Below are 23,194 nucleotides of genomic sequence, written 5' to 3'. Positions count from 1 at the left end.
TAATATGATCAGATGGTAAAGACTCGGCCTGAAATGCAGGAGACCCAGGTTCAATCCCTGGCTTGGGAAGATCCCCTGGAGAAGGGAATGACTACCCACTCCAATATTCTTGCCTGGAGAATTCTATGGACAGAAGAGCCTGGTAGGTTACAGTCCATGGAGTCACAAAGAGTCAGACATGGCTGAGCAACTAAAACAGACACATGGTCAAACTGACAATTCTTTAGTCAGTAAAGAAATAAAAATCAAGACAATGATATAATACCATCTTCTACCTATCACATTAGCAAAGATTTCTGAGGCTCATTCTTGGTGCCGGACTGAGACTGGTGGCCAAGGCACCTGTGTGTAGTGTGCAGACCCTGCAAAGGAGTATAGGCTTCTGAAAATCACTTGACAACTTGGCTTGGGAACCCAAAAGCGTCCTCTTGGACAGGGGAATTTCACTTTCAAGGATGTATCCTAAAAGTATATTTTGAAAAATAGAAGTCTTGCACAGACACAGTTATCACAGTGCTCGTTGTCATAACAGAAAACGGAGGAGTCAAACTAGCCAATCATGAGAGAGTGGTGGAGAAAAGACTGGTATATTTACCTAACGGGAATGGTAAATAGCCACAAAAACAATATTTACACGGAGTTTTTTTTTTTTTTTTTCGTACTGTTCATGAGAAATTTCAGGTAAACAAGTGGATTCAGAAAAGGCAGAAGAACCAGAGATCGAATTGCCAACATCCGTTGGATCACAGAGGAAGCAGGGAATTCCAAAAAAAAAATCTACTTCTCCTTCATTGACTACGTTAAAGACTTAGACTGTATGGATCACAAAAAAGTGTGGAAAATTCTTAAAGAAATGGGAATATTAGACCACCTCACCTGTCTCCTGAGAAACCTGTATGTAGATCAAGAAGCACCAGTTAGAATCAGACAAGGAACAATGTACTGGTTCAAAATTAGGAAAGTACTACCTCAAGGTTGTATATTGTCTCCCTGCTTATCTAACTTATATGCAGAGTAATGCCAGGATGCAAAATGCCAGGATGGATGAAGCACAAGTTGGAAACTAGATTACCAGGAGAAATATCAATAACTTCAGATATGCAGGTGATAATACTACCCTAACGGCAGAAAGCAAAGAGGAACTAAAGAGCCCCTGGATAAAAGTGAAAGGGGAGAATGAAAAAGCTGGCTTAAAAAACTCAACATTCAGAAAACTAAGATCTGGTCCCATCACTTCATGGCAAATAGGTGGGGGAAAAGTAGAAACAGTGACAGATTTTATTTTTCTTGGGCTCCAAATTCATTGCAAATGGTGAACTTAAAAGATGCTTGCTCCATGGAAGAAAAGTTATGACAAAGCTAGACAGCATATTAAAAAGCAGAGACATTACTCGGCCAACAAAGGTCCATATAGTCAAAGCTATGGTTTTTTCCAGTAGTCATGTATGGATGTGAGAGTTGGACTATAAAAAAAGCTGAGCTCCGAATTGATGCTTTTGAACTGTGGTATTGGAGAAGACTCTTGAGAGTCCCTTGGACTGCAAGGAGATCAAACCAATCAATCCTACAGGAAATCAACCCTGAAAATTCATTGGAAGGACTGATAATGAAACTGAAGCTCCAATACTTTGGCCACCTGATGTGAAGAGCAGACTCATTGGAAAAGACCCTGATGCTGGGAAAGAGTGACAGCAGGAGGAGAAGGGGGTGACAGAGATGTTTGGATGGCATCGTCAACTCAATGGACATGAGTTTGAGCAAACTCTGGGAGATAGTGAAGAAAAGGGGAGGCTGGCCTACTGTAGTCCATGGGATCACAAAGAGTTGGATATGACTGAGGGACTGAACAACAACAACAAATGTATATAGGCAGATTGCAAGGCCACATTTCTCTAGTTGTCTTTGGGGGACTTTCTTTGGCTTTTTATTTTTCTGAATTTTAATAGAAAAAAAAATCAGAAAAATATAAAGCCAAAGAGAGTGGTGATGAATAAGTAGTCTGAAGCTACTCAGATTTCCTGGGTTCAAATCTTAGTTTGACTCCTTATCAATTGTGTAGTCTTGGTAAATTATTGAGCCTCTCGGTGTTTCTGCTTTCTAAACCATAAAATGGGATTAAAACTAGTACCTATATCTCATTGTCTAACTCAGTGAAACTAAGCCATGCCCTGTGGGGCCACCCAAGACGGGCGGGCATGGTGGAGAGGTCTGACACAATGTGGTCCACTGGAGAAGGGAATGGCAAACCATTTCGGTATTCTTGCCTTGAGAACCCCATGAACAGTATGAAAAGGCAAAATGATAGGATACTGAAAGAGGAACTCCCCAGCTCAGTAGGTGCCCAATATGCTACTGGAGATCAGTGGAGAAATAACTCCAGAAAGAATGAAGGGATGGAGCCAGAGAAAAACAATACCCAGCTGTGGATGTGACTGGTGATAGAAGCAAGGTCCAATGCTATAATGGGCAATATTGCATAGGAACCTGGAATGTCAGGTCCATGAATCAAGGCAAATTTGAAGTGGTCAAACAGGAGATGGCAAGAGTGAACATCGACATTCTAGAAATCAGCGAACTAAAATGGACTAAAATGAATGAATTTAACTCTGATGACCATTATATCTACTACTGCGGGCAGGAATCCCACAGAAGAAACGGAGTAGCCATCATGGTCAACAAAAGAGTCCGAAATGCAGTACTTGGATGCAATCTCAAAAATGACAGAATGATCTCTGTTTGTTTCCAAGGCAAACCATTCAATATCACAGTAATCCAAGTCTATGCCCCAACCAGTAATGCTGAAGAAGTTGAAGTGGAAAGGTTCTATGAAGAGCTACAAGACCTTTTAGAACTAACACCCAAAAATGATGTCCTTTTCATTATAGGGGACTGGAATGCAAAAGTAGGAAGTCAAGAAACACCTGGAGTAACAGGCATATTTGGCTTGGGATACAGAATGAACCAGGGCAAAGACTAATAGAGTTTTGCCAAGAAAATGCACTGGTCATAGCAAATGCCCTCTTCCAACAACACAAGTGAAGACTCTACATGTGGACATCACCAGATGGTCAACACAGAAATCAGATTGATTATATTCTTTGCAGCCAAAGATGGAGAAGCTCTATACAGTCAACAAGTACAAGACCAAGAGCTGACTGTGGCTCAGATCATGAACTCCTTATTGCCAAATTCAGACTGAAATTGCAGAATGTAGGAAAAACTGCTAGACAATTCAGGTATCACCTAAATCAAATCCCTTATGATTATAAAGTGGAAGTGAGAAATAGATTTAAGGGACTAGATCTGATAGATGGAGTGCCTGATGAATTATGGACGGAGGTTCATGACATTGTACAGGAGACAGGGATCAAGATCATCCCCATGGAAAAGAAATGCAAAAAAGCAAAATGGCTGTCTGGGGAGGCCTTACATATAGCTGTGAAAAGAAGAGAAGCTAAAAGCAAAGGAGAAAAGGAAAGATATAAGCATCTGAATGCAGAGTTCCAAAGAACAGCAAGAAGAGATAAGAAAGCCTTCCTTAGCAATCAATGCAAAGAAATAGAGGAAAACAACAGAATGGGAAAGACTAGAGATCTCTTCAAGAAAATTAGAGACACCAAGGGAACATTTCAGGCAAAGATGGACTCGATAAAGGACAGAAATGGTCTGGACCTAACAGAAGCAGAAGATATTAAGAAGAGGTGGCAAGAATACACAGAAGAACTGTACAAAAAAGATCTTCACGACCAAGATAACCACGATGATGTGATCACTCACCTAGAGCCAGACATTCTGGAATGTGAAGTCAAATGGGCCTTAGAAAGCATCACTATGAACAAAGCTAGTGGAGGTGATGGAATTCCAGTTGAGCTCTTTCAAATCCTGAAAGATGATGCTGTGAAAGGGCTGCACTCAATATGCCAGCAAATTTGGAAAACTCAGCAGTGGCCACAGGACTGAAAAAGGTCAGTTTTCATTCCAATCCCAAAGAAAGGCAATGCCAAAGAATGCTCAAACTACCACACAATCGCACTCATCTCACACGCTAGTAAAGTAATGCTCAAAATTCTCCAAGCCAGGCTTCAGCAGTACGTGAACTGTAAACTTCCAGATGTTCAAGCTGGGTTTGGAAAAGGCAGAGGAACCAGAGATCAAATTGCCAACATCCACTGGATCATGGAAAAAGCTAGAGAGTTTCAGAAAAACATCTATTTCTGCTTTATTGACTATGCCAAAGCCTTTGACTGTGTGGATCACAGTAAACTGTGGAAAATTCTGAAAGAGATGGGAAAACCAGACCACCTGATCTGCCTCTTGAGAAACCTATATGCAAGTCAGGAAGCAACAGTTAGAACTGGACATGGAACAACAGACTGGTTCCAAATAGGAAAAGGAGTACGTCAAGGCTGTATATTGTCACCCTGCTTATTTAACTTATATGCAGAGTATATCATGAGAAAAGCTGGGCTGGAAGAAGCACAAACTGGAATCAAGATTGCCGGGAGAAAGATCAACAACCTCAGATATGCAGATGACACCACCCTTATGGCAGAAAGTGAAGAGGAACTAAAAAGCCTGTTGATGAAAGGGAAAGAGGAGAGTGAAAAAGTTGGCTTAAAGCTCACCATTCAGAAAACGAAGATCATGGCATCTGGTCCCATCACTTCATGGGAAATAGATGGGGAAAGAGTGGAAACAGTGTCAGACTTTATTTTGGGGGGCTCCAAAATCACTGCAGATGGTGATTGCAGCCATGAAATTAAAAGACGCTTACTCCTTGGAAGAAAAGTTATGACCAACCTAAATAGCATATTCAAAAGCAGAGACATTACTTTGCCAACAAAGGTCCATCTAGTCAAGGTTACGGTTTTTCCAGTGGTCATGTATGGATGTGAGAGTTGGACTGTGAAGAAAGCCAAGTGCTAAAGAATTGATGCTTTTGAACTGTGGTGTTGGAGAAGACTCTTGAGAGTCCTTGGACTGCGAGGAGATCCAACTAGTCCATTCTAAAGGAGATCAGCCCTGGGATTTCTTTGGAGGGAATGATGCTGAAGCTGAAACTCTAGTACTTTGGCCACCTTATGCGAAGAGTTGACTCATTGGAAAAGACTCTGATGTTGGGAGGGATTGGGGGCAGGAGGAGAAGGGGACAACAGAGGATGAGATGGCTGGATGGCATCACTGACTCGATGGACGTGAGTTTGAGTGAACTCCAGGAGTTGGTGATGGACAGGGAGGCCTGGCGTGCTGCAATTCATGGGGTCGCAAAGAGTCGGACACGACTGAGCGACTGAACTGAACTGAACTGATATCTCACTGAGTTATTATAATGAAGATTAAATTAAGATTTGCCTGTTATACAATATAATCTGCGAACTGCTGCTGCTGCTAAGTCGCTTCAGTCATGTTCGACTCTGTGCGACCCCATAGATGGCAGCCCACCAGGCTCCCCCATCCCTAGGATTCTCTAGGCAAGAATACTAGAGTGGGTTGCCATTTCCTTCTCCAATGCATGCATGAAAGTGAAAAGTCAAAGTGAAGTCAGTCGTGTCCGACTCTTTGCGACCCCATGGACTGCAGCCTACCAGGCTCTTCTGTCCATGGGATTTTCTGGGCAATAGTACTGGAGTGGGGTGCCATTGCCTTCTCCAATCTGAGAACTAATTATAAAATTAATATTAATATATTTAACAATATAATTTATATATGTTCGCTATATAAGAAAAAAGTAAAATTATGTCACAATAATGTAGCTCTCAAAATTTTTATTAAGAGAAATTAAAATTTCCAAAAGGCAACAAGTAATCCTTCAACAATAACCAAATATAAGAACAGAAAGACAGTGGGTAAGTCTCTCACTTCCAGTCTCAGGTGGAATCCTCTGGAACATTTTTGGCCCTTGGAACCTGTTGCTACATACCTCTTTCTTGTGTTGGTTCCTAGATCTTGTACTAATCGATACACATTCTGATTTCTTCACTCTCCCCAGTGCAAGCTCAAAAGAGCAACAAGCTTGAGTGGGCTGAAAGACCTGGGATGTACTGTTTCATAGTTTGGGAGGTCCTTGAATTGATCCTCACAGTGGGTACCCCATGGCCTGGCACATATAATAACGGCTTCCCCATTATGAGGAAAAATTACCATGAACCATCACAGTCAGTTTATTAGAATGTAATGTCTATTCACTGAACAAAATAGGCAATATTTGCTATTTATATCCCTATGCTGGCTCTGTTCAAATCTGTAACCCATAAACACCTTGATAGCATTCCTCAGTGTAATATTAACCTTCCAGGAAGAGAAGACATTTTTCACTAAACTCCCACAACTCCCCAAATAGGGACATTAATCATTCAGGTATGTCAGGGACATTGATAGAGACTTTCACTGCCCTTTTGTGAAAACCAATTCATTCTTTCTTCCCTGTCTTCTCCCTGCTTCAAAGACAGTATGACTTTAATCTACATGAGTGTTGCGATGTGCTGGACTATGAAAATTTGTGATACAGTGAAATATACCCAGTAAAGTTAATTATTAATAGTAAACCCAACATTGGCCTTCCCTGGTGGCTCAAACAGTAAAGAATCTGCCTGAAGAATTCCATGGACAGAGGAGCCTGGAAGGCTACAGTCCTTCCAGGACTGGAGTCACAAAGAGCTGGACATGACTGAGCAACTAACACTTTCACTTTCACTTTTTCAAATCCAACATTCTGGGCTCCACCTCCAAGTTTCCCCAGCCAGTCTGGATCTGAGTGAGAGGGCAGAGTGAACTACAATTCCTGTCTGTGGGTGTCTTGGCTGACACAAGAAACAGTCAAAACCAGAATGGCCCCACAAGCATGTTTTATCACTCTCACAGCCAACTCACAGAAAGAAAATCCTCTTTATGAAATCCCTCCCTTCAAGAAGCCAGTAACTAACGTTGCCAAACACACTGGTGTGGTTGAGTGTGGTCACTCAAATCAAAGAGCTTTAACATAGCCTCTTCCCACTGCTATTTCCATAAAACTAACAAAATTTTTAAAAATTCCATTAGGATCTTGCCACACACACAACTCAGAGAAAGCCTAACTCATTTTCTGGTGAACGGCTCCTGTATTTCAGCTGCTGAATTTCATGTAGTAAGTTTGGAAGGAATACTACCTGGAGGACCCAGAGCAAAATGAGGCAAGATGTTACATTTCGTGGGCATAAAACATGAGTGATGGCAAGGTCAACCAGTCAGTCAGTCAGCGAATGATGTTATCAGTACTGGTCAAGGTGCTTTTAGAGAGACCAAAGAAACAAAAGGTAATACTGTGTCCTTGAGGATGGATAATACAGTTCGAACAAGAACATATACACTTAGAATAGCATAAGAAGGCACACGTATGTTTATGTTGGCAATAAATGCTAGTCCTCACATTTCGTTAGAAAATCACCCCTCCCCCATTTTAGAAGTTATTTTAACCCAAGGATGGAGGGGGAGGGGGAATTTGCAGATAAACTGATTTTACTGAAGTTGTAGCTCCTGAGGATCAAGGTCATTCATCTTCTTGTTAATTCTGAGAAGTCTTTTTTTTTTTCCCCTTCTAAAAACAGGCTTGTTTTCTAATTATAAAAATATTCTGAATTAACTGTATCAACTAGAAAATATAGAGACATATATACAAAGAAAATAAAAATTATCTTTATTTCCAAGATTTAGACATAACCAGATACATACATACAAAACTGGAATATTATATATATTGTTTTGCATCCTGTTTTCTCCCTTAATATTATCTATGAGCTAACATAGTATTAAAATTCATTCTTAAAAACCCCTCCTTCGTTGTCACATGGGGTCACTGACAGCTCTATGATGATAGATTAGATTGGGAGTTCCTGGTCACTCTTGCTGCCTAATGATGATAAAGCAGCCCATGAAGCTGGGTGTGGATTTTCTTCCCAGCATGGAAGGGAAGTGGAGGAAGTCAGTGAAGAAAAGGAATCACATGACCAAATATGATAATGAAAGGGTATTCCCTAGGGCAACACTAAGAGAACATTGTGTGTTGATGGAAATGATCTATATCTCACTGTCCAATACAGTAGCTGCATAACTACAGAGCATTTGAAATGTGGCCAGTCAACTGAGGAACCAACTTGTAAATTTTATTTAGTTATAATTAATTAAAATTTATATGGCCATTCATGCCTTGTAGCTACTGTACTGGATAGCATAACTCTAGGGCAAACTGCACTCTCAGGTTTAACAGACTTTGTTTTAGGAATGTTTCTGATTAAATTCTTAGAGAAAAAAAACATATGATCCACCAAGAGCTTAAATAAAAGCCAGATAATGATTCTTAGACTCCTGGTCTTCAGGATAGAAAGTATATTAGAGCTTTATTACATTTATCTTTTCCTTACAAATTTATACTTTAGTCATCGTGGAAGGAACCAGAGTATAAAAACTTCAACGAATAAATAATGGTCACCCAGCTCCCAACCCTCGTCAGGGCTGATGAGCATTGTTCTAAGTTAAACTTCTAGGGCATTTCAGCTCTCCTGCAAAAATCACTTTCCTTTCTGGAAGGAAGAGAAGGAAAAGGAAACATATCACCCACTTTCTGCAGACTACCGGCCTAGCTCACTATGTGTGTGGGAGGCAACAACATAGGTGGGTCTCCAATTTCACTACCAGTTGAGGCTGGAATAAAGAGCCAAGGCTTTCAGTACCGAGGCTCTATCTTACACTCACAGATGGAGAAGAATACCACCAGCCCAAACTTTGTCAAGGTGCTATGTCCACACCTGTGCCCCTAGTGGGTTTGTTTATACAGCAGATAGTTTTGTAAAACAAACTCGTCTCCTTTATGGTGAGGCTGAGAACCACCACCAAACTCCAGGTGCCAGGAAAAGATGGACAACATTTAGAAGACTGAATCTTCTCTGCTGTAGGTTCTGCCCGACCTTGATGCCAACTTGCATACAGCCCACGTGTGGAGTCCATCACAGGTATCAGGAAAGGGGACTGAGAACTAATTTCTCAACCAGAGTGTGGCCTGATCAGGCTGGGAAGAACCCTTTGTGAAGCTCCTTGGAAAGGATGCTGAGAGCAGTTGCTTCCTGACACCCCTCAGTATCTTCAGATGGGAAAGCCCTTCAACTCCTCTGTGATCAGAGAGTGTCATTTCAAGCATCCAAGCCAAACACTGTTCTTTTCAGATGGTGCCCAAATCTCGAGTCATCTGTGCACTTGACCTTTCAGAAGAAACACTGACTAAGAGTCTGTACTTTTGCAATTGTATATTTGTAAAATGGGGCACTCACAGTATCTCTTCATAAGGCAACTGCAAAGGTTAAAGAGGATTAAGGGATGATCCATGTAAAGAGCTGAGCATGTGTCTGGCATAGAGCACTCTAGAAATATTACTTTTCACTTTTCTTCCCTATTCTTTTAACACAAACGTCTCAACTTCTATTCTTTTGTTTACTTGACAACTACATTCTAAGCACTTACTCAAGTCTGGAGACACAGTGGTAAATAAAACATACCTCATGCCTTTTTGGAGTTTATGTTTTAGTGAGAAAGAAAGATAAACATATAAATGAGAAATCAAGTAATATAATTTAAGATTATACATGAACAATAAAAAGGATTTTCCTTAAGGAATATACAAAGACGCAACTCTTTCCTCTAGACTGCATTCAAGATAGGAAGAGGGGAAAAGCTCAAATAAGAAAGAAGCTTGGCAAGATGAGAAGGCAACCCTCAGAATGGAAGAAAATAATTGGGATGAAACAAATGACAAAGGGTTAAACTCCATAATATACAAGCAGATCATGTAGCTCAATACCAGAAAAACAAACAACCCAACCAAATAAGGGCAGAAGACCTAAACAGACATTTCTCCAAAGAAAACATACAGAGGCTAATAAACACAGGAAAAGAAGCTCAACACTACTTGTTATTCAGTTCAGTCGCTCAGTAATGTCTGACTCTTTGAGACACCATGGACTGTAGCACGCCAGGCTTCCCTGTCCATCACCAACTCCTGGAGCTTGCTCAAACTCATTTCCATTGAGTCAGTGATGCCATCCAACCACCTCATTCTCTGTCGCCCCCTTCCCCTCCTGCCTTCAATCATTCCCAGCATCAGGGTCTTTTCCAATGAGTTAGTTCTTTGCATCAAGTGGCTGAAGTACTGGAGCTTCAGCTTCAGCATCAGTCCTTCCAATGAATATTCAGGACTGATTTCCTTTAGGATGGACTGGCTTGATCTCCTTGCAGTCCAAGGGACTCTCAAGCATCTTTTCCAGTACCACAGTTCAAAAGTGTCAATTCTTCAGCTCTCAGTCTCTTGATGGTCCAACTCTCACATCTATACATGATTACTGGAAAAACCATAGCTTTGACTAAATGGACCTTTGTTGGAAAAGTGAGATCTCTGCTTTTCAATAGACTGTCTAGCTTTGTCAGAGCTTTACTTCCAAGGAGCAAGTGTCTTTTAATTTCATGGCTGCAGTCACCATCCACAATGATTTTGGGGCCCGAGAAAATGAAATCTGACGCTGTTTCCACTTTTTCCTCATCTATTTGCCATGAAGTGATAAGACCAGGTGCCATAATCTTTGTTTTTTGAATGTTGAGTGTTAAGCCAGATTTTTTACTCTCCTTTTTCACCTTCATCAAGAGGCTCTTTAGTTCCTCTTCACTTTCTGCCATTAAAGTAGTATCATCCACGTATCTGAGGTTACTGATATTTCTCCTGGCAATCTTGATTCCAGCTTGTGAGTCATCCAGCCCAGTATTTTGTATGATGTACCCTGCACAGAAGCTAAATAAGCAGGGTGACAATATACAGCCTTGAGGTATTCCTTTCTCTATTTTGAACCAGTCCATCATTCCATATCCAGTTCTAACTGTTGCTTCCTGTCCTGCATATAAGTTTCTCCAGAGGCAGGTCAGGTGGTTTGGTATTCCCATCTCTTGAATTTTCCACAGTTTGTCATGACCCATACAGTCAAAGGCTTTAGCATAGTTAATGAAGCAGAAATATATGTTTTTTAATAATTCCCTTGCTTTTTCTATGATCCAGTAGATATTGGCAATTTGATCTCTAGTTCTTCTGCCTTTTCTAAATCCAGCTTGTACATTCGGAAGTTCTTGGTTCACATACTGCTGAAGCCTAGCTTGAAGGATTTTGAGCATAATCTTGCAAGCATGTGAAGTAAGTGCAACTGTATAATAATTTGAATATTCTTTGGCATTGCCCTTCTTTGGGATTGTAATGAAAACTGATCTTTTGCAGTCATGTGGCCATTGCTGAGTTTTCCAAATTTGCTGGCATATTGAGTGCAGCACTTTAACAGCACCATCTTTTAGGATTTGAAATAGCTCAGCTGGAATTTCATCACCTCCACTAGCTTTGTTCGTAGTGAATCTTCTTAAGGCCGAGTTGACTTCATGCTCCAGGATGTCTGGCTCTAGGTGAGTGACCACACCATCTGGTTATCTGGGTCATTAAGATCTTTTTTTGTACAGTTCTTCTGAATGTTCTTAAAGTCCCAGGGTCAGGGACACAGAAGAGGTATGACCCACTCCCCTTGGCTATGCTAATTTCTCCTTCTCCAACATTATTACAGCTCTTTGTGCATTCCATCCTCCTCTCTGGTGACCCCTGCACACCCCACTTTGAATACCTTCTGTAACCCATGATATGAATCAATGAGAAGAAAAGAGGAAAATTAGATAAGTCTCTGGTAAAGCTCTTAAAGGCCATAAGAGTATGATCTCTGGCATCACAGCTTCTCAGCATGATTTCATGCTCTCCTACTTTACTCAGAGAAAGGCTCAGTGAATTACACACTTACTACTCACATGGTATGATTTTTAAAACTTTCAAAAATTCCTTCTTAGGCAGCCTCTGATATACCTGTCTTGTAAGTAGGTAACTGAAACAAATGTTCTCATTTTATAGACAAAGAGATGGAATTTGAATCACTTGTCTTTATAACCAATACTTTTATTTATATAATACTATGCAAATAAGAGAAAAGTGGAAAATTCATACAATCATTTTAATATTTATGAACATCCAGTTATTTGGAATTATTCATGGATCTAGTCTTTGTCTTAAAACAAATGGGGAGTAGATACTTTTCTACTAAGTTCAGAGCTTTCTCATCCGTCGTCTCCTTGCTTTTGGCATTTTCATAGACATTTTGGTTAATGTTACACCAATCCTCCCCACCCAGAGAATTCTTTCAAAAGGAAGGAAAGGAACTATTATTTATTTGTTCTGAGATAGGTATTGTTTTAGGTGTTTTACATAGAAAATCTTCATTCTTACAACTTTGTAAAAAAATGAAATATAGTTGATTATAATATTCTTTTAATATCAAGTATACAGAAAAGTGACTCAAATATATATATATAATTGATAACTAATCATGGAAATAACAACAAAGATTTACTGTCTAGCACAAGGAACTATACTCAATATCTTGTAATAACTGATAGTGGTTATTATCACACACATACAGGTTATACACACACACATACAGGTTATTTTCCATTATCAGTTATTACAAGATATTGAGTATAGCTCCTTGTGCTATACAGTAAATTTTTGTTGTTCATCTATCTTATGTTTATCGGTTTATATCTGTTAATCCCATACTCCTAATTTATCCATCTCCCCACAACCTTTCCCTTTGGTGACCATAAATATGTTTTCTATGTCTGTGAGTCTGTTTGTATTTTTTATATAGATTAATTTGTATTATTTTTTAGATTCTACAATTAAGTGATATCATATAATACATCTTTCTCTGCCTGACTTACTTCACTAAGTATAATATTCTCTAGATTCATCCATGTTGCTGCAATTGGCAACACTTAAATCTCTTTTTACTTATAATAACTTCTGAATTATGTAGTACTTTCTCCAGTTTATAGACAAGGAAACACAAAAGTTCAAATAACTTTTCCAATTCCTCATAGCTACCAAGTTTCAGAAAAAGCACTCAAATTCTAATCTGTTTGGTAACATAGTTCATAGAGATAACACGGTTTAAGCTTACAGACAAATCAGTTTAAACAAAATCTGGCCATTTTTGTTGAGGTCCCTCACTACTAGATCACGGGCAAAGTTACTTGGGTCAACATTTCATAGAGTACAAACATTTTCATTAGGGAGAAAGAATTGAATTCATTAACAAAATTGACGAAATTATCTAAACACCGAAAAATTTAAAAAACCCTGAAGAGTAGAAACAGACATTTCAGAAATTTCTTTTGGCTAGTTTCCTGATTTAGTCACTATTTTATTTCTATCCATTACATGAACAATTTGGATTTGGTTTCAAAGCCTGGATTACCCATTAACCAACTATGTGTCTTTGCATAAATTATTTTCCTTCTTGAGCCTTATTTTCATTTAAAATAATATCTATCTTATAGGGTTGCAGAAAACATTATACATGAGAGCATTTATAAAAGCATCCAGTGCATTCCCCAGCATGTAGCAGGCCCTCAATAAACAGTAGCAATTATCTCACCGTGAAATAAGCTTAGAAGTATTTATAGATTCTGTATAATGCACATGTAATTCTTAAACAATTTTTCTCGCATAGCCCACCACCTTTAGGTATAAAATGATGCTTCTCTTAAAAATGAAGCCCCCCTAGTCCAGTTGCCATTTTTCACCTTGGTCCCTGCTCTTGGCCAACAACCTCAGCCAGGTCTTCATGTAGTTAGAACTCTCTGAAGCTTCCCCCTGGGAGTGATGGAGAAACTGACTCTTCATTTTAATACAGAGTCTATAAATGGGGAAGCTATAGGAACAGCTCACAGACTGTGTTAGGAAGACAGATTTTTCTTCGGGCTGAGAACTAAACCAGCTTGCAAAAGCACTTGAGCTATTTAAGACTGACATTTAAGCAACTACTGTACTTAGGAGAGGGAAAATAATGGAAATAATAACCCTTAACATTCCATTTGGGCACGTTCCTATTGAAGGAACAAGGTTACAGTGGTTGGAAAGCTGACCAGTGGAGCAATCGCTTGGTCCCCTAGCCCCCTGTCAGATGGGTGGCAGCAAGAGGGCATCAAGTTAGACAAATCCACCTGGTTCCAAGAAGTGGGGCCATTTTCATCCATAGCTTCTACCACTACCCCACAGGCCACAGGGAGATGCTTCTGCACCCTCCGGTGCTCTCCTCTGCTCCTGAGCCTTACAGCATCTCACCTGGTTTGCAGCAAGCTGCTAACAGAATGTATTACTGTGAGCCAACCACACTCTTGCCCTCTGAGTTGTATACTTGGGGTAGGGGGAAGAGGAAGATGGTCTGCTATTGATTCTGCAAAAGTTCAAATAAGGGGATGAGGGTGGGCAGAACATGTTGCTGAAAGGAACAAAAAGGAAACGGGAGAAAGCAGAGTGAGTAGAAAGGCATGCATAAAACCTTCTTGGTTAAAAGATGTAACTGATTTTCATTTAAATATCTTCAAACCAACCAAAACCCTAATGTGTGGTAGCCTATGGCTTCCAAATTCTCAAAATGATAAGCTGCCAAAATAAACTAATTGCAATGTGTCTTGTAATTGCCATGTGTTTCTATATACAGTTACAGTGAAATGGTTTAGTGAATCCTGATGGTGGCAATGCACATATGGCAAATAAACAGAAACTCTCTAAACCAGAAGATCTGAAGATTCTTAAGATGAATATGAAAGCCAGCTTTGCCATTTATTGGCTATGTGGCCTTGAGGAAAACAGCCTCTCTGAGCCTTTGAGTCCCTATTGATTGAAGGGAGAAAATAATACTATTGCGGCAGCACAGTCTTCACAGTAGGGAGGGGAAGGACAGGGAATAAATGGAAAGAGATTCAGTGCCCAGTTGTACTCCATCATCCGTCTAATGACTCAAAAATTCAGGATACATATGAAGCTCAGAATGAAGAATGGAGGACCAGGACATCCTGTTCTGGTGAGTGTATGAAGTAAACACTTTGGTCACTGGTCAAGTCTGAAAAGAATGAGTTGGGAATTTCTCTATGAGAGAGGGTCACTCTGTTACTGGTGTATATATCCCTCCTAGGTGACCACAAGGATCAAATGAAATAATAAGTGTGGGACTATTGTGCAAACAGTAAAACACATTGAAAAATTCCAGCTCGTTCTGTCTCATTATAAGCTTGGAGTTACTTATCATCCTACCTTCTCTGAGTACAAAGGTAAATTTGCCCTCAATTGATTCAAGCTATGTTGCATAAAGTTCACAAACAACCCTTTGACTCAGGAGTAGTTGAGTCTAAACCAGAACAAGGAAAGTATGGCAAAGAATGAAGATTTAATTGTATCTTCCCTCGTCCTTCCAAGCAAGCTTTGCTGAAAGAAAGGTCTGGCAGAGAAGAGGACTCCAGATGGAGATTAAAAGGGACATTAACATGAAATGCTGCACCCTCCCCTGAGAGCCACCCTAGCTCTCTACAGTGTTCAGGTTGTCCTGCATTTACAGGACTCTCCCCAGAAGGTAGAGGGAGAAAGAAGATGGAAAGTATTTCCTAAGGCACTGGCCAATTGCTTCCTTTGGATTATCTCTCATTGGGAACCATGGTGAGGGGTCACTGAGTGCTACACTTAGGGTCTAGGGCTGTGATTCTTAAATTGGAAGCCACAGCATCAGCTCCATCTGGGCTCTATAGTAAGCTAAGCTCTAAGAACATCTTTAGATGATTTTCAATCTTTGGAAAGTTTTCCAAATGAAATTCCAATAGAAAAAAACAGAACAGCTCTGATTTCATTTGGAATGCAGAAGGAGAGCTCTTCCAGTGGGCATCTTTCCCCACTAGGCTGACCCCCAGCCCCTTCTGCTGGATTCCAGGGGCTCTTGGGGATGAAGTGATAATGGCTGTCCTAGAGTGACTGTGAACTACAGAAGGATCAAAATGACCTCTGTCCCCACCCCAGTGCCATTCTCTCACATGTAAGTGTTTGGGCAAGGTGAAATCATGAGACCTCATTTGAGTGACTCAGAAGTCGTGGTCTTACTGATGGTCCCACACTGATCTTGTGGCCTAGACTTCTGATGTCTAGCTGTAACCAAGCTCCCACATTATATCCGTTCCACTAACTAGGTGATTTCTTATTTCCCCAAATCCAAGTTTATGACTACAGTTTTCCAGGATCCTAATCTCTATAGGTGGGCACCATCTCACACTTGTATCAATAGCTTGCTTATTTCTCCTACTGAACTTCTTCCTCACAGCTAAGTCCCTGTTACACACTGTTAAGCTGCCCCAAAAGCTACTGTCTAGAATATTACATTGAGATGAAGTCTGGACTTGAAGTAAAAGAAATCTATGTAGGTGGGTTTGACAGGCAGAGAAGGCTTTGCATTTATAAAACTGTATCCCCAAATTCCTGTCACTTCCTTCCATCTGGCCACAAGGAAATTTGCCTTTTCATCTTGACAGACCTTTTGGACACTGACTACTAATGTGAATAACCAAATTTATGATCTGCCATCCTCTGCTCCACCCCTCCAGCTGGATAGTCTTCTTCTCACTGCCACCTGGGGGCGGGGGGGTGGGTCACACTCCAATGAGTATGTCTAGTCTGCAGGGTCTTTCCTTTCCTGCTTACTCTCATCCCACTGAATACCAAACTCTTAATTTTTAAGTATCTAATAGGCATCTCAGTTGTGCCAAGTGCTAGAGGGATTAAATAGATGACATGAATTCTTGCCTACATATGGGTCATGAGGAACATTCTCTCATGGTTGAGTTCAAAGGCTTTGCTTGCTAAGAATCATCCTTTAGGTATGAGCTCTGGGCAGGCAGGGATTTTTGTCCATTTTCTCTGTTGATGTAGCTTTAACACACCGAACAGGACCCGGCACATAACAGAAGCTGAATGTTTGAGAATAAGTGTATGAGTGAACGATCCTACAAGAAGAGCCTTTGCTGAAGATACTGATGGTAAGAGGAACCATGGCTGAGCTCAAAGATTTTGATCTGTGAACCTGTACACAATAGCCTATCAGGAGTTTCAGAAAAACATAAAGATACTTTCCTTTCTAATGGAGAAGGAAATGGCAACCCACTCCAGTACTCTTGCCTGGAAAATTCCATGGACTAAGGAGCCTGGTAGGCTGCCATCCATGGGGTTGCAAAGAGTCGGACATGACTGAGTGACCTCACTTCACTTCACTTCACTTCCCTTTCTAACACTGAAATTTTTCTTTTAATTGAAGGAGAAACAAAAATGATAGAAATACATCTGGCTCTATCAAGGTGACCTGGAGAATTTTGCTGCTCTAAGCCACCATTTTCTGCTGTACATCAGGAGGCTACCAAATTTGAAGAGAAACAAGAGTGGGCAGGAGAATCAAGCGACTCAAGTCATCCACAGAACACTTTGCACTCTCTTAGAAAACCATCCCAAGGTCAAGGAACTCAGTCAACTAATATGAATTTCATTTCTAAATAGGAGTAGAAACATATCTTTTACTCTCTTCATAAAGTTGTAATGAGGATTTAGGTGTTAATCCAAAAAGCATTTTATTGAGCTGGTCCTTTGAGTTTCCAGGCACTGAAATGATTTTGTACCTAAGAGTAATTAATAAAACATACATTGCAATATAAATGTAGGTACTATCACTGACCTCAATGGTATTGATAAAAGCACTATATCAGCCCAGAACCACAGACACAAACAACCTTGGGGATAAATATTTGGATAATTTCAATCCTTGGAATCATTATGCCATACTAAGGACAGAATTAAAGAATCTGAAGCTTTGTTTTAGGATGTGTGATATGAGATTGGGTTTGTGGAGGAATGTATTTATAAGAGAGGAGTAGCTGGTCATTACACTTAAATGACCTAGAAAAAGGCCTGAATTTATTTACTTGGATAAACTTGCATCTTTAAGGTCTAGTTCTCAAAGACTTTGCAATAGAACTAAATAGAGTTTAGTCAGAACAATCTGGTTAGAAAGCAGAAAAATCCTGCAATGAGAAAGAACTCACAATTGTAAGTAAATCATCCAGAAATTCTAAGGGAACTAGGATCATTTTGCAACGTGGTCTGAGCCCAGATTATCTGAATGGGCACAGATCAACCAATTCTAGTGTTGTACTGTTGCTCTGTTTTATTAACACAGTGGCTGTGTTACCGGTAACACAGATGTTTCTGATGTGGGGGGATTTTTCCCTTTAAGGAAACTCCAGCCAAAGTTATTCACATTCTTCTTTCTAAACCATGAGTTGCTTATCATATTTACAAGGAAAATTCCAATTAAAACACAAGAATTACAGGACATGGATTTCCATGAATATGTTCAGATCTGAAGACTTCAACTGAGCAGCCCCTAAAATAGAGTTATAAGAAAACATTTAATGTGATTTTAAGAGTTCAATTCATTCGAGGCTAAACTTTATGAGTTTCAGATACAAGACAAAACATTTGCTTCTGGAAAAAATGTCACTGCTTCTCCCAACGAATTAAAAAAAGCACTAAATCTGTAATAATGCTCATTAAACACTTTTCTATAGTTTTAAAGTTAACTGATAGAGAAGTCACAATAGTCAATGAAACAAATCTTCTGGATATTTTCCTTCTTTTCAATAAATTTTTGAGTTCCAGTTGAGAAAACAAACTGTCCTACTGCCAATGGCACAACCTGACTGGCAAGTGAAAGAGCAAGTGAGCTGCTTGATAAATAATATAACTACTCAAGTAGTGGTGCCTGTTACTTAACTCCTATTATAAGGAAATCACCTTTAGAGCTCAATAAAAATATTAAAACATGCTCAATCATATTACTAACCAAAGGAAAAATCAAAACAGCTTCGCAGTACAAATTGGCAAGGATTAAACTGACTGGCTGGAGAAGGCAATGGCACCCCACTCCAGTACTCTTGCCTGGAAAATCCCATGGATGGAGGAGCCTGGTGGGCTGCAGTCCATGGGGTCACTAACAGTCAGACTCGACTGAGCGATTTCACTTTCACTTTTCACTTTCATGCATTGGAGAAGGAAATGGCAACCCACTCCAGTGTTCTTGCCTGGAGAGTTCCAAGGACAGTGGAGCCTGGTGGGCTGCCATCTATGGGGTCGCACAGAGTCGGACACAGCTGAAGCGACTTAGCAGCAGCAGCAGCAGCAGCAAACTGACTGGCAATATCTAGGGTGGGGAAATGAGTGCTCTAATGCACTGTTGTTGAGTCTAAATTGGTATAGACTTTGTGAAGGAATATATGGCAGTACCTATGCAGCTTTAAAATGTATATAACCATTAACCCAGCAATTTTTCTTTTAGAAATATTCCCTAAAGAAAGTAGGCAGAAAGATATGCATGTGTGTGAGAGTGCTTGTGTGAACACACAGTATTCTCCAGGAGATTTAACACAACACTGTTAATAAAAGCAACAAGTGAAAAAAATAAATCTTTCAACAGTGGGATGATGAAAAAATGAAAAGTTTTTGTTAAATACTGTATAATTACAAAGGAGTTGATCTAGATACATTGACCCAGAAAACAAAAGCATATATTTTGTTAAGTTAAAAAAAAGTCATAAAATAAAATGCTTATTATGAGGCCATTTTATAACAGGGCAGATGTCATGCACATATACATGCATATATTTCATTTTCAGAAGTATTCTTAAAGGTCTAAAAAGAATACTCACCAATCTTAACAGTCATTACCTTTAAGCAGTGGTTAAGATGAACATAGCCTGGGAAGCAAATTAAGCTCTTCATAAACTTAAGAACCCTAAGCACCTTTGAAAAATGAAAAGGCAATTTTTTTTTTCTAATTTAAAAACTGCATTTAAGGAATGTGCTAAGAGTCCAGTAAACCTGGCTTGTTGATTTAGTAATCAGGCTTCCAAGCAGTTTCCCCCAGCACATATGTACCTGAGCAAACATGGCACATGAGAGAATGCACACATATGTGCACATGCACACACACAGAGACACACACACAGACACAGAGACACACCTATGGGGTAACACCACTGGGGCAGTCAGAGAGCCAGCACTCCCTTCCCAGTAGGGACTGTGATAGCTCTTAATCCAGGGGTGAAAGCACAGATTCTGCTGCCAGATGGTCCTGGATGTGGTTCCCAACTCCATCATTTCAAGATTAAGAAATCATGGGCAAGTTACTTAACGTTTTAGTGATTTAGATTCCTCAGCTGTAAAATGGGAATAAACAATGCCTTCTTTATAGGAATGTTATGAGGACTAACGGGAAAGGGCAATGTAAGCATGCCATGCCACCTGACACAGCGGGAAGGAAAAGGCAGACATTCTCAGCAGTCAGCACGCAAAGACACAGCACAAGTGGTTGGTGGGAAATCACTTTGTCTCATGAATCATTGTACCTATATTTCTAGCAATAACTTTAGTTCTCTAAGTAACCTCATCTTTAATGGTTCACATTTAAATTTCACCCCAAAAGATAATTCCCACGTAACTAAAAACTCCCACAGTACTGTATCTACAAGCATCATCATGAAGGAGAATAAGTGTGGGCTTTGGAGTCAGATTGTGTTTATAATACCAGCTCTGATACTCACTAGGTATGTGACTGGGGGCAAAGTCTCACCTGGGAGGCTAGATTATATTTATATTTTTATTAATGTTATTGTGAGGATTAAACAATATAAGTGGAAGTAACCAGCATATCCAGAATCTGGTGCATGGTAGAAACATGACAACAGGAACAAAAGCTCTAGTTAACTGAACATATACTACGGACCAGGCATTTTCTCTCAATCCTATACCAGCTCTAAAAGAGAAATACCACTATCCTCATATTATATTCAGAATTTTTTAAAAAAAGAATCAAAACAAAATAACACAGACTCAGAGAGAGAGAACAAATGGATAGTCTGTAGAGGGGAGGGTGGTAGGTGAAACAGGTAAAAGAGACTTCAAAGTACAAATTTCCAGTTATACAAAAAGCTAGAGCATAAGGAATAAGGTCAATAATACTGTAGGGGGACAGATGGTTACTAGACTTGTGACGATCATTTCATAATGTATGTAAATGTCAGATTTCATCACATCTGAAACTGACATAATGTTGTTGTTTTTCAGATGCTCAGTTGTGTCTGACTCTCTGCAACCCATGGACTGCAGCTCACCAGGGTTCCCTGTCCTTCACCAACTTCCATACTTTGCTCACACTCATGTCCATTTAGTTGGTGATGCCAACCAACCATCTCATCCTCTGTCATCCCCTCTACCTCCTGCCTTCAATCATTCCCAGCGTCAGGGTCTTTTCAAATGAGTCAGTTCTTTGCATCAGGTGGCCAAAGTATTGGAGCTTCAGCTTCAGCATCAGTCCTTCCAGGGTATATTCAGGATTGATTTCCTTTAGGATTGACTGGTGTGATCGCCTTGCAGTCCAAAGGACTCTCAAGAGTCTTCTCCAACACCACAGTTCAAAAGCATTCATTCTTTGGCACTCAGCCTTCTTCATGGTCCAGCTCTCACATCCATACATGACTACTGGAAAAACCATACATAGCTTTGATTAGATGGACCTTTGTCAGTAAAGTAATGTCTTTACTTTTTAATATACTGTCTAGATTGGTCATAGCTTTTCTTCCAAGAAGCAAGAGTCTTTTAATTTCGTGGCTGCAGTCACCATCTGCAGTGATTTTGGAGCCCAAGAAAATAAAGTCTGTCACTGTTTCCATTGTTTCCCCATCTATAGTCACTAAGTAATGGGACCAGATGCCATGATCTTAGTTTTCTGAATGGTGAGTTTTAAGCCAGCTTTTTCACTCTCCTCTTTCACCTTCTTCAAGAGGCTCTTCAGTTCCTCTTCACTTTCTGCCATAAGAGTGATGTCATTTGTATCTGAGGTTACTGATATTTCTCTTGCAATCCTGATTCCCGCTTGTGCTGCATCCAGTCCATCATTTTGCATGATATACTCTGCCTGTAAGTTAAATAAGCAGGGTGACAATATACAGCCTTGACATACTCCTTTCCCAATTTCAAACCAGTCCATTCTTCCATGTCCGGTTCTAACTGTTGCTCCTTGACTTGCAGACAGGTTTCTCAGGAGGCAGGTAAGGTGGTCTGGTATTCTCATCTCTTAAAGAATTTTCCACAGTTTGCTGTGATCCACAGAGTCAAAACCTTTGGTGTAGTCAATAAAGCAAAAGTAGATGTTTTTCTGGAATTCTCTTGCTTTTTCTATGTTCTTTTTCAACATCCATTGCCAATGGATGTTGGCAATTTGATTTCTGGTTCTTCTGCCTTTTCTAAATCCATTTGAACACCTGGAAGTTCTCTGTTCATGTACTGTTGAAGCCTGGCTTGGAGAATTTTGAGCATTACTTTGCTATTGTGTGAGATGAGTACAATTGTGTGGCAGTTTGAACATTCTTTGGCATTGCCTTTTTTGGGATTGGAATGAAAACTGATCTTTTCCAGTCCTGTAGCCACTGCTGAGTTTTCCAAATTTGCTGGCATATTGCGTGCAGCACTTTCACAGCATCATCTTTCAGGATTTGAAATAGCTCAACTGGAATTCCATCACCTCCACTAGCTTTGTTTGTAGTGATGCTTTCTAAGGCCCACTTGACTTCATGCTTCAGGAAGTCTGGCTTTAGATGAGTGACTACACCATCTAGGTTGTCTGGGTTATAAAGATATTTTTTTGTATAGTTCTGTTATTCTTGCCAACTCTTCTTATTTTCCGCTTGTTAGGTCCATACCACTTCTGTCCTTTATTGTGCCTATCTTTGCATGAAATGTTTCCTTGCTATCTCTAATTTTCTGAAGAGATCTCTAGTCTTTCCCAGTCCATTGTTTTCCTCTATTTCTTTGCATTGTTCACTTAGGATGGCTTTCTATCTCTCCTTGCTATTGTTTGGAACTTTGCATTCATATGGGTATGTCTTTCCTTTTCCTCTTTGCCTTTCATTTCTCTTCTTTTCTCAGCTATTTGTATGGCCTCCTCAGACAACCATCTTGCCTTTTTGCATTTCTTTTTCTTGGGGATGGTTTTGATCACTGCCTCCTGTACACCGTTACAAACCTCTGTCCATAGTTCATCAGGCACTCTATCTATCAGATCTAGTCCCTTGAATCTATTTGTCACTTCCACTGTATAATCCTAAGGGATTTGATTTAGGTCATACCTGAATGGCCTAGTGGTTTTCCCTACTTTCTTCAATTTAAGTCTGA

General features: G+C 40.0%; 1 protein-coding gene across 1 annotated transcript in view; it reads right to left on the bottom strand.

Annotated features, from left to right (window-relative positions):
- The window catches only part of GLIS3 (GLIS family zinc finger 3), a 477,578-nt gene that overhangs the window by 1,815 nt on the left and 452,569 nt on the right, over positions 1–23,194 (bottom strand). The window lies entirely within an intron of this gene.

This window comes from Capricornis sumatraensis, chromosome 6, assembly GCF_032405125.1.
Source record: "Capricornis sumatraensis isolate serow.1 chromosome 6, serow.2, whole genome shotgun sequence".
In the NCBI taxonomy this organism is placed as follows: Eukaryota; Metazoa; Chordata; class Mammalia; order Artiodactyla; family Bovidae; genus Capricornis; species Capricornis sumatraensis.
Note: the sequence above shows the minus strand (reverse complement) of the source record. Positions and strands in the feature narration are given on the sequence as shown.